This window comes from Peromyscus leucopus, chromosome 3 (assembly GCF_004664715.2).
Source record: "Peromyscus leucopus breed LL Stock chromosome 3, UCI_PerLeu_2.1, whole genome shotgun sequence".
Lineage (NCBI taxonomy): Eukaryota > Metazoa > Chordata > Mammalia > Rodentia > Cricetidae > Peromyscus > Peromyscus leucopus.
In genome coordinates, this window is record NC_051065.1 from 27,363,941 (window position 1) to 27,377,415 (window position 13,475).

Sequence of the window (13,475 nt, forward strand, 5' to 3'; positions counted from 1 at the left end):
GGAATACAGTAATGGACACATGAGTCATGAAAGGGTAAATATAATTGTTTTTCTAGTTTTAACTCTGTCACTAGTTTTTCTTGTTTTTTGGTGGTGGATGGGTGTATAAAAATACAACTGAGCACTCCACTGGGACTTATTCTCTGTACTTTGGTCAGTTGTGAATGTCTATAGTAATCACCATGCATTGCAAAGAAACTTCCCTGATGAAGACTGAGCATTGCACTAGTCTATGGACATAAAGATACTAATTTAAAAGACAGTTTGAAACTATGTCTATTTGGCAGATTAATAGTAGTAGATTAACTTCTAGGGCCTGTGAGCTTCCCAACCATGCTTTCTTGGTTTGCATGCTGGAAATAGCCTAGATGTCCATCAGCTGATGAATGGGTAGTGAAAATGTACCTATACACACTGAAGTTTTATTCAGCTGTAAAGAAAAAGAAAAGTATGACTTCATAGGTAAATAGATGGAACTAGAAAATATCATACTAAGGGATGTAACCCAGACCCAGAAAGATAAGTGTTACGTGTTCTCACTCATACGTGGATATTAACATTGAATCTTTAGATTTCTGTGTTTAACTTGAAGCACCTGTAGCATCCAGGAAACTAGAAAGAGACCATTGGTGGAGAGGGAGAAGAAAGATCTTAAGGGAGAAGGATAAAAGAGCAAAGTGATGTGAAAGGGAAAAGGAGAATCATGGGAAGGGCGGTTTATGTGGATGGGCATTTGGGTAAGGGATAACTAGTACTTAAAACGTTTGAAAAATCCATATGGAAACATACACACATGTGAAGCCTATATAGTGTGTGTGTGTGTGTGTGTGTGTGTGTGTGTGTGTGTGTGTGTGTGTTCAAATCAAAGGGCTTAATTGGAGTTACCCTACAGAAGTTGAGGGCTTGTCTTTGTTCTACTCAGTTCTTCAGCTCAGTGTGTGGAACCTACCCATATAATCTGCTTTCTTCTGATATAAATGTTAATCTCATCCAACAGCAATAAGACCAAGAAATAAAAACTGGGCATGTAGGGCAGAAACTCAAAGCAGCAGTTCCTCCTGCTGGAGGCCAGGAACACCAGGAAAGTTCTCTTCCCTGCTTGTAGTGGGTAGCCATTCCAGTTTGGATCTGGAAGTTCCAACCCCGATTGAGACTCTGGCAACTGTCATGCCTACGAGGCAGGGCGAGGGGAGGCACCTGGAGACCCGAGAGCTGGATGGGCCAGCGCTCTCTCTGTGTGCTCTCTCGGTGCCGGGACACTTAACGGTGAAGGTGGACTGTGCAGAGCTCCGGAGAACAACACTGGATTGCAATACACCTTCCCCAGACCCTGCGACCTACCTTTCACTTAATTTGTGAGTTACACCATTAAATAAATATCCTTTTAACTACGTGGAGTGGCCAAAATAATTTCTCCAATACCTGCTCTTTGTTACAACCTAATTGAGCTCTTCTGCCTTAGGCTAACAATGCTAAGAGCAGGCACCTGGACACATGGGTGGGCCGGTTAGTATCCCCATCTCACCCAAGCTTCTGCCAGTAAGTCCATTAAACACCCCCAGATTGGCAGCTCAATGGCAAGCTGTTTCTGAACGCCTCCTGCTCACAGGATCTCCCCCTCGAGCTCTGCTCTCTCACTCTCGTTCTCACTCAGCATAGCTAAGCTGCCATCTACAAACATAATAATAAACTTCTCTCGGAAACATATCCTCTGTGGCCCATGAATTTCATTGTTTGATTTCACAAGAACCTGAAAGCTACTGGCTAGACATGGTTTTAGCAGCCGTCAAGTTTCCAAGACCTTAGATCCCCAAGAAAGAGTCCATCATACTCAAAAACATCTCAATATTTCCATCATCATGTAAACATCAAACACATGATCAGGTAAATATCCAGAATACTTAACCAAATAAGTGAGCACTGGCTTAGTAAAACGAACACAAATTAGACACTATACTGACAACCGACAAAAGAAGACAATTTGCAGATTAAACTATTCTATCAGTGTTAAGTTTCCTTGTCAAGAACATATAGTGGTGTTCTCCAATGGCTTATCTTGTGGCATGAACAACTGTAGAGATTTTATTTATGTAAAAAAAAATTCTGTATATATTTTATCACAATAAAGACTATGTATTAAAAATATTTAATGCTGTGTCCTGACTTTAACACATACAATTGATCAAATTATTAATAATTATTACTAGGTAATAATTAAAATAACTCTATAACAAATAATGATCATTAAGGCTGTAACCAACTGCTTTCTAGTTGGATCTAAGGTTCATTCCACAGGGGGAAACACAAGCTTAGTATTGTTAATCTGGCCAATAATCCATGGGGCAATATGTTACCTTGAATTTAAGCCCTAAACTTTGCCCCTAGTTTTTCAAATAGAGTCAAGTTCAATCACAATGAGAATCAGTAAGTGCATGTGGACATATGACATTAATAAGGCAAATGTGATCAAAGGAATTTCCGGCATTCACTTTTTATCTGTAGCCTGTTTTTTTTTTTTTCTCGGGCATCTGTGAGTCTCCGCTCCTGTCACCCAGGAACACACAAGCTGCTCGCTGAAGCTGCATATTTTGTGTGGATTCAATTTCATTCCCTGAAGGAAACAGCCCTTATATGCAGCTGCATGAGTGACAGGGGTTCTTTTTTCTGAGCATGACAGTTAATCCTGAAACAACTAGCTTCAGACAACCTAGAGAGTAATGAACTTGAGCAGGTCAGTAGAGGACCACATGATTTACATTCATTAAAACTAATTAAAACCACAGGCAGGAATTAAAAGCTGGAGACCTTTATAATCAACAATTATTGGACCATACTACAAACTACTTCCAACAACTTTTTAAAAAACTTTCCTTCCTAAACAATTAACTCTTTGTAGTCCCCATACTAGACCATAGCCTACTATTAGAATTCTCATTCTTCCAGGGAAGAATTATTATCCTTAAATAGGATGTCTATCAATGATGGTGTTTCTCTTTCATATAAAACAATCTAAAAAGAGACAGGTTTCATTTGATGCAATAAATATGCATAACCTTCCTCCATCCCTCAATCTTTCTCTAAGCATTTCTTGGATACCTAGTCTCTCTCTCATAAGCACAAGGTGGTGTGCTTTGTGACCTGAGAACTGTTATTTGAGAAACCACAGAGGAAAAGCATGACCTCCATGCCATAGTCATCTACCAGCACTGTTACATCCACCTTTGTGCTAATGTTTCAAATAAAAGCCTTCCTTTCATCTCTAACCCAGCATTCTAATCCCTCAAGTGGAGTTCTTTGACTTGATAGAAATGAATAGTACCTCCAACTCTCAGATCCTTAATGAGTGCTGCAACATTTCTAAATTCAAAAATGGTGCACTCCAGCACCAAAAGTAACTGAAACCTTGGATCAATTTTTAATTCAGCACCCAGTGTCTATAACTCTTCATCCTTTAAATAAAATTCAGCAGGTGATAGAAGAAGTATGGGACATATAAGAGATTAGTAGAAAGAGCAGTTAAAGATAATGACTAGCTAGGTGTAGTGGTGTGTGTCTGCAGTCCCAGTCCTCCAGAAGCCAGAAGTCCAAGAGCTCAAGACCAACCTGAACCACATTGCCTTTCTCCTGTCTCTCTCTCTCTCTCTCCTTCCCCAGCCCCTCTCTCAGCTAAATTAAATGCCAATGTTTCAGATAAAATAAAGCATAGAACAAAGAAGTCTCACCACATGGCTGGATAAACATGACCTGAACTAGGACTACACCACTAGACATGCTAGCACAGAAGAAGAAAGCTCCGAAGGTCTCAACCCTCCACAAAGAACTACAGCAACTAAGGAAGGATGAGAGTGGGAGAGACAGTCTTCTGGGGAAGAGCACGCCAGCCGGAGAGTCTGTCCCAAATGGTCAGACTTGAAAGCATACACACACAAAAGTAACATTCTATGAACTGAACTGAGCAGGTGTATTAATGTGTGCAGTGTGTGTGCAGTGTGTGTGTGTGTGTGTGTGTGTGTGTGTGTGTGTGTGTGTTCAACAATTAAAGGATAAAAGGCCATAAGGGAGCAAAGGGAAGCACATGAGATGCTTTCCAGGGAGGGAAAGGAAGGGTGAAATGGTATAATAATGTTATAATCTCAAAAAATAAAAAAGTATTCAAAAATTTTGACTAAACAATGTATATCACAAGTGAGAATTCATTACTTTATTCCAACCCAAAGCCAGCGTTGAATTTCTTCCTTTCGCTCAATTGCTTTAATTGTCTAAGTGATTGTCATTTTCTTCTCCATCGTATTTCCGCAAACCAGAATCAGGTCCGAGTGGAAGAAAGGCTCAACAGCAGTTCTGGACCTTCCCCATGCTGTGACCCTTCCACAGCTCCACATGCTGTGGTGACCCCAGCCATAAAATCAATTTTGTTGCTACTTCGTAGCTGTAATTTTGCTACTGTTATGAATTGTAATGTAAATAAATAACTGTGTTTTCCTGTGGCCTTAGGTACCCCCCTGAGAACTGCTGGCCTAGAGAGACTAAGAGACTGACTGACATTTACATTCCTTAAAGGCGTTGCTGTGGTCTTCCAATTAGTCTAAGCCCAACTAGTCACCCTGAGCACAGAATAAAATTTAATAATAAGAAAAACTGCATTTTGTTCAAATAATTCCCTTACATATTTTCACTTTAAGTGCGAAATTGGAAAAGAACTATTGCAGAATTTATGCCAATTAGAAATTAGTTGGAAGGAAAGAGGAAAACAAAGAACTGACTAGAAATTTGTGACTTTTAAGTGAGAGTCAACATCAGTTAATCAAAATTTGAAGCCTAGGAGAAAATACTGCAGTCCCAGAAGAGTGCTCCGCCTCACGATGTGCTAGGTGGTATTAACCTAGCATGGGAACAACTGGACATCGTTGACAACAAGCAAAGACGCTATCAACAGTTCTTCACATCTTAGGAAAACTGAAGTAAATAACAGTAATTGCTAAATGACTTCTGAGGGGGCCGCACTCTAGGCCAGAGGATGACAACAAGGCTTCCACTCTACCCATCCTCCACATCGGTCCAAACAGCACACGTGAGATCCACCCCCTCCTCCCAGTGCCAAGGCACCAGGAATGAAGAAGACACAGACAAGAAGGAGCACAGCAAAAAGAAACGCAGGGGACAGGTCCTCTATTCCTGTTGGCTTTGGAAATTCTAAACTCGGATGCAAGGAAGCGGCACCAATTCATCACTGTTTGTTTGCTTTTCTTCTTTCTTTTTTACAGCGTAAGTGTTACAAGGAACAAAGGAGCACATTTCCCCGTATTGTATCCAATCCCGCAGAGCCCAGGTTCCCGGCTCTAGCTCACAGCCCTCTGTGGAGACACTTCGGGCGCTGCCACCCAGCACATCCTCCAGGGCTCTGGTTACCTCATCAGCACTCGGGCTGTTCAGCAGCACATTTCTGTTTTCTAACCAACTGTAAAAGGGGAGGTTTTGAGTCTCTCTCATATTTTAAACGGAAAAATTAATCATTTCAATTCCCCAAAACTATTGTATTCCAAAAAGCTCACCTGATACAAATCAGCACATAGGTAACAAGGCAAGAAACAAACCAGTCACAGGAAAACTATCAAATTGTTACCAAGTGGAAGGTTCTTTGAGATTTTGTGTTTCAGGGCTCTTTGCAGGGGTAGCTGCAGCGAATTTGCACCGAGGCAGCAGCTGTGGTCACCACAGTTACATCTTCTCCACAATGTTGCCCTTGGCCAAAACCGCACTAAGCCATCTCTAAGTTCAAAGTATTCAGCAGGTGGTGGCAAGGCAGAGCCACCAGAAACAACACCCAGTTTCCATGACAAATATGACAGTGCTGCTATGTTAGCAGGTGACATCTCGCCTGTGTTTTTGCCTGGGCATACACAGCAAGACAAAGTGGAATGGAACAGAACCTGTCCCCTGTTGGCAAAGCTACCCCCAAGGAATGGAGAGATCAGTAGCCATGCAAGGAATTGTTTCAAAACCAACTCATAACTGATGCCAGGTCAAAGAATCACATACTCATTAAAATATGACATATTGGGGGGAAAGTAAAGTACCTTTGAAACTTTTTTTAAAAAAGGTTCTTTTGAAAGGAGACCAGCAGAAGGGAAATGGGGTTGTAGGTGTTTTTAGGGGAGGAAAGGAAGAAGTACAAGGATCGAGTAAGAGACTGATGCTGGTGAGGTTAGGAAGAAAGAGTCTGCGGGTGCTGTGGAATCCAGAGGGCCGCTCCTGTTCATTTGTCTGCTGTTGCAATGGTACAGACAAGTGAGAATTGGAGGAACACAGGAAATAATTGGCCCTGATGCTCATAATGCTGTGTCAAGCATTTAATTCAATTCACTGCTGAAACTGACTCTCTCTCTCTCTCTCTCTTTCAATAGACAAAGGGGGAGAAGAGATGGTATTTTTAAAACAGGAAAAAAAAGAAACACTGTCAGATCATTTCCTGACTTCAGTACTGTTGCTTGTTGCTAAATTAACAGAACATTTCATACGTGAACAAATTATCAAATCCTTAAACATAATTATGGTACATTTTAAAATATCAGTTCTAATTATATTTTTCTTTGACAAAGTAATTATACTTCGAGAAGCTGTGATCAGAAGTGTTTTTGCTGCTGGATCTTAGAGAAGAAGGTGGAAAAGGTGCTTTAGATTATCTTACAAAGAGCAAGCTGAACTTCATACAACCTTTGTGCCCAGCCTTAGGAAAGAAAGGCTCAAAAATAGACTCCCAAATACAAATTTTAATCTCCTTTCAAGTCACTCATTGATTTGTAATTCAGTGTTCTTAGGACAATGGTGGTCACATGCTGTAGGCTGCTTTTCCCTCTGTGGGTTTGTTTTCTGTGTATTTTTAAATTGCAGAGTTCTGCCAAGAGCGTTTTTGTTATTAGTCCAAAACAAATGAATTGACCCTGAGGCTTCTTTTTCCCAAGAGGAAGTAATACAATGCCCTCAACTGGTATTCTTGACTTCAACTTTTCCAACACTTTATCTTCCCAGGAGTCTATAACTACTGCTTTCTTTCTGAGGTCTCTAGCCCCTTCTACTTCCTCTCCCCACCTCAACTTATGTCTTAATGAGTATATATTTCACTGTTCACCTATACGAGATTCATTTCACCTCTCTCTGCCCTGAAATTGTTCCCCGGGGATCCTGTCTGTATTGCCTACAAAATCCTTCCCACAAAGATTTAGGGGGCAGCCAACAGCTACTGAGTCCTAACATTCCTCAGCTTTACATGTTTGTTAGTTTTCTTTCCCCATGAGAGGAAAACTTGTCTATTAAATGCAAATACACAGTGAATAAACCAAAGCACATAGACGTACTAGTGATTCACCAATGCAGATTTAAATGAAGCTCATTCAGAGCTTAGAGGAAAAACAATAACATGAAGAATCTATAGCTTCTGAATTTGGAAAGCAGTTATGGAGAAGGGCAGAAGAAACAAGGTTCCCATTGGTAGTAAAAAGGTAAGAGAACAGAGGTAAGACACAGTCTCTCTCCCCGCAAAAGACTTGCAGTCTGCACGGCTATATTTATACGCATGCGTCACTGAGAGAGCCAGGAAGTATCGAGCATGCCAAGATCCGCAGTACTTTGGCTTTTGTAGGTGGGTCTAGATCACTGAATAAGCCTCAGCAGGTGCTCCCAGGTTTAGCACATGTCTGTGGAAGACAGGAAGAACTGAGGTTGGCACAACCCTGCAAGAGGAAGTAGAGGAGCTAGAGCACTACAGCATATACATAGTAACACAAGCTGGCGACACGCAACTCTATTTAAATTCACCACAAGTCAACAACACGTATCAATAACAATGGGCAGTACAACATACACTACACAAACATGATTCTTAGTAATCACTACAAATGAATCCATCGCCACCAAATCTAACACTATCCAAACACGCATTAACACACATACACAACATACACAAGACAACACATACACACACTGCTGGGAGACACATACACATACACACAACCAACTTGGAGACAACATGAACTACTTCTGATGTTCTGAGGAGAGCACCAGTGAAACGACAACACCACATATCTAAAGACAACAGCTAGGGCACGCGACACACTACACGAGAGCAAATACATCACAACCGTAAGTAAAAATGAATGTTGTCCTATTGGCTGGACTGTTCGCCTGCCTCTTAAGTAATGGGTCCTCAGATCATTTTTAAAAGGCTTCTAGGACTACTAAACATTAATACTTCCAACCACTCATCATATCACAAACATACACACATACGAGAGTGACACGGTTCTAGTGTGCCAGAGCGATAACTATGGAACATGTCCCTCTTATGCAAACTGGCATACAGTTTAACTGAGTCGTAGTCACGACATATCATGTTTAGGGCGAGAGCAACACAACATCGACACATAACAAGAATATAGAAGATATCAGGGATCAATACTAACTTGTATACGTTGCTTCTCATTTCTGATTATGTTATGAAATAAGAATTTGTTTGTATTCATGGATAACTAAAATAAGAAGTTAATACTATCATGAGTATCATTTTTTTAAAAGTCTAGCAGCTGCCCTGGAAAAAACAAGCACTTTCGTTATAGCGATAATTTTCAATCCAGTTAAAGCTCCCTTCATTGCAAACCAACTAAGCTCATATAACTTTCACGCGTATTTTTACATGTTTCATATTTTGCTCCTTTAGCTAATGATCGCTGCTTGCCTAGTGCAGGCGTCGCGAGATTGCCTTAATATCACACACTAGTAACAAGGAAGATGCATCAGTATATTTAGTATACTATTTCGTCCACTAGATGAGGTCGGTTAGGCGTAGGGCACTAGGAGGAGCCACAGAGGCTTTTCCTAATCTTCATTCCATATGGAGTTCAAGATCACAAGAAATTGGACTATTACATTATAAACTAATATATATTAAAAAATGTTAATTTCACTAGTCGCAGGTGTGGTGGTCTCGGGCGTGTTACATTTTCTCTAGGTATCTGTGTATAAGGTTCTGAAAATCAGTAGAGCACTGCAAAGTCTCTTCTGAGAGAAGATAGATCTCTCGTCGGCTTAGCTTCCTTTGGGCCTCTCCCTACACAATAAAGAAAGTGTGAGTGTAAGAACGGAACAGATGCATCTCATGTAGATTGAGAGCACCAAATGAAGCACGTTTCTATACGGATCAAAAAGAGACAATGTGTGTTCTCTATTCACGCATAAATCCACTACAATATCACATACTTATATAGACAATTATTAACCTGGAAAACCTGCTCTTAGCACTGAAATAAAGTCTCACACAATATAGGGAATTCTATGTGCAATGAGAGATGTGAATATACATATCGACTCCACGCATCATGCTTAAACCAGATTGAAGAGCCTTCTGAACAGGTGTCAAGTATCGCTTCTTCTTCTGGTGCCTGATGCAGGTCTCTCTGCCTAATTTGTCCTTACATCTCCCTGGAAAAGCCTTGTCTGTTCACTAGGCTCCTTGGGCAACAGCTGTAGAATCTTGTCCATTTCTAGATGATTCTATTGTTTCCTCCCCAACTTGAGTTTTTTTATATTCCAGCAGTGCACCTGTTGCCCCTGCATGCTCGTGGTACTGGAGGCCAGCAAACAGTCAAGATACGCAGTTAGTATATTGTCTTTCAAAGATATATTTGATCTTAGATTTACGTAGAGAAAGTGGACTCGCCTACGTCTCTGTCTATGATACACTAGCAAAGAGCTCTCCATAGTAACGAGGCGACGAAAAGAAGATCTTCATCTCACGCTAGTGTGTGACAGTCACGAGCCACTGGCTGAGAAGTCTGTTTATAACTCTGCAAACTCTAGGAGATGTCTCGTTCCGGTTACGTAGAGTGGATGCTTAGTGAACTATACAAGCACTCGCAGTATGCAGGCTCGGTCCTTCCATGACACCTCGTAAGAAACATTATTTTTATCTCAATTACTCATATTTTGGAACTCGCTGTCTTATTGTGCTTATGGAGTGTTTTCTGTTTTGGTCGTAAGTAAGGGTATGGTGTCTCGATGTGAGTCTGCTGGTTTGCTCAATTACATTGGTTCAATATCTCAGTTAAATCTAGCAGACACGTCTAATTCCCGTATGTTCAGAAACTCATTTTCGGTCAAGGACTTTGGTGATCTATATGAGGCTACTGGGCACCACATAATATGCACTAGTGATGAGCGGGATAATAAAACACACTCCTCAGTAACAACTCTTACGTGACAACACAGGGGAATGATAGCATTGTTCTCAGAGAGATAATTAACAATGTCAGACTGTATCCTTAGGTGGGAACACAAAAAACAAGAAAGCGCCAAGGAATGGGAGAGAAGCGAGACCTTACACTACCACACAGTCCAACTCCTTTGTGTGATACAATCTAGAGGTGAATTATACTAGCGCGGCTACTTACTGGAGAGGCCAGGCAAAAATATCATGACAGGCCTGTCCTAATGACTCAGTTAAGACGCGACCCTCACTTCGTGTGGGGGGAATATCGTTGCATTTATAAGCGCTCTTGAATACTACGTGAACTGTTTTGCGTGCAGGAAGCAACACAGGTACAATAGAATAATCAATCTCAAGGCCCCTGACAGCAGGGACAGGAGAGAGAGCATGTACAAGACTCGGGCCACTGAGACCAGCTCTACATCAGCAATGTTCTAGGCCACAGCCTCCACAGTCAGCAGATGCTCTTCTCGTGTTGCCCCAACCAGCCCTCAGCACTGGTTTACCAGGGACATGTTCTATTGACCGTGCTGAGCACCAACACACTCCTAGTTCACAGCATGTTTGTTCTATGGCACTGGACAGCCAGAAACCTCGCTCACAGGCTTTGTGCTCATCATGTTACTCTCACCAAATAGAGGAGCAGCCGAGTAGGCCTTAGGTACTCATCCACGCGCCTGCCAAGAAAGTGGGCACTAAGATACTTGATAGCCTGCGCTTGAGAGCTTAGCTCCTTAGACCAGGATCTAGCAACAGTGTTATTTGTTTCCATTGTATCTCGCTCATCTTCTCAAGTCGCTTAAACGAAAATGCGTCCGAGTATCGGAGTAGTATCATCCTAAACGTGCCTCTAAACAGCTCGCCCGGTCTTAGTTATGTCTTAACAGGGAGCCTGTTGAGCTCCTCTCAGGGTCATCACCATTTTGCCTTTGAGTGGGATGAATGGCCCCAAGCATGCTTGGTATACCTGGTTGGCGATGCGGCCAACAGTGAATCTTCTGCATCACATAACACACTCTTTCTGGTTGCACCAAAAATTTGGAGTATGGTGATCATATATGTAGGGACTTTCATGCTAGGACCCTCAACCAGTGCTCAATGTTATGTGTGTGACGACGCGTTAGTCAACAAGGGAATCAAGCACATGACTGCGAAAGACAGAGATTGCTAGCACATGAATGCCAGTACAAAATACTGAGGGATAGGGGCCCAGATCAGCCATGGAGCAACCAATGCCTTCAGACCAAAAAAAGGTCGCGCTAGCTAGGTATTAGCACACTCTCACTCATGACAAACTTTCAGGAACTTCAACTAAGGAGTCAGAAGCGACTTCTTCATGGCAGCTCGAGGTATGGGAACCGCCGAGACGTTACATAAGGCGGTTCTTACCCTCTGGGCTGAGTCTTGAGCATCTGTGAGGACTTGCGTTCAATTAGACATTTTAGTCTATAGTGGCCTGCATAGCTAGAGAAGTGAAGTACCATAGTACATCGGGTCGAAGGTGACCTTTCATGGACTGCTGAAAGCATCATTGTACTGAGATGATTCAACTCCTTAGGTTGAAAGGCAAATACTACTGTGGGTAGAAACTCCATGTGTGTCGTTTAGGATACGTAGACACTTTGAAAGAAGAAGATACGTAATTTGGAGTTACAGCAAAGGTAATTATTCAAAACAGGGGAGAAGAGATTTAATCACGAGAGGATGAGGAGGGAATGTAGAGATCGTGACGTGACGCAACAGAAAGAACAGTCCTCTACCAGGGAGGTAGAACATTCCGCACTGCAATCACTGACAACTATTTATCACACTGGGTTCTTAAATGCAGAGGAGGTGAGTATGCGTCAGTGTGAAAACAGTGTGTGTGGGAGTGGGCTTCCCTCCTCCTTCTGGGTTCGAGCTCGTCATGGTTGGTTTTCTCACGTACTCCGATAAGATATTAGTTCGCAATTGCGACTAGCGGTGCTCTATGAGGTTACAGTGTGTTCGGGCAGCACATTTTCAAGTCATCAACCTATTCCCCTTCCCTTTGACTGCAGTCGCAATACCAGCACCGAGAGAAAAGCTGAGCACATACGTACTCATGGTGAGCGGAGGTGGGCCTGACTGGGTAGATCTCTCTCGTGAACGCACAAAACGAGCAGGCTCTTTGCCGCAGAGCTCAGATGCTGTTTTCCGTGGCTCCCTAAAACTTCTCGTGACAGAGGGGAGAATCAAAAGCCAACCTTGCCCAGCTTGCCTCACTAGCTAAAACACCCTCTTTGGGAGAGAGTAGTGTCATGCCAGCGACTCAAGCAGAAGCAAGGAGCTTCACAAGTCAGACATGCATATGAGTAGCTAGCTAGCAGTAAATGGTGTGGACTGACAATGACTTCTACTTGTGTGTGTGTTGGTTTTCTAGAGAGAAGATGCGGTTTCTCCGCTATCGTAGCCCTGTGGCTCTCGATACACTCGCGTAAGCAGAGAACTTTGTTGACGCTCATTGTCAGAACCCACACTAGTCCGCCGGGTAAACTCACAAATAAGTCTTTCGTGTGCTCGGCTCTATGCTTGACGGCAGATGCTGTTTCAGAAAGGCGGTTGCTACGCGACATCTGGTAGAAGCGGCCTAAAGAAGCTGAGCTCAATGGAAGTTCATAATTATGCACCAGGCACTATGGGGGACAGTAAGCCTCTTCTCCTCTCCTGTCCTTTTAAGCGGAGCCTAAAGAGTTGGCGGATAGAACGCAGTTGCGCCTAGTGCCCTATATGAGGAGCATGTGAAAAGGAAGGTGAGCTGGGTCCTACTATTTAATATCTGAAGCGGATGCTTTTCCTTAGATCCTGACAGAGGGTAGAATACGTGGCGAAGCCATCACATCTCCATGCTGTGTGATCTGGATAAGGGAAGTAAAACCCTGGCAAAATGTTTTACACAACGTCGCTTCCTGTCTCCTTCGATATTCTACAGCAACACACCTGTTAATATCAGTATTACACAACACGCAACATTTTGTTGTTAATTTTCTACCAGTCGACCGCGCCATCTGAGCGGGCTATGACCCCTTGGAGAGACTCGAGACGTTTCTATTCACCAATGAGCCGTGCACATGACACGCGGAGAACACATGGCAGAAGTAATAGCAAGCACTATCTTACACCAAGGTCGGGGTGGCTTCAGTGATGCGTTGGGGGCCCATATGAGGAGGGACGGAAGTCTCTGAGGTGATCTAGCGAA

At 42.6% G+C, this 13,475-nt stretch overlaps 1 pseudogene; it reads left to right on the forward strand.

The window, feature by feature from the left end:
• The first annotated feature begins 5,734 nt into the window (after positions 1-5,734).
• Positions 5,735-5,978, forward strand: LOC114688335 (annotated as a pseudogene).
• Positions 5,979-13,475: the final 7,497 nt, after the last annotated feature.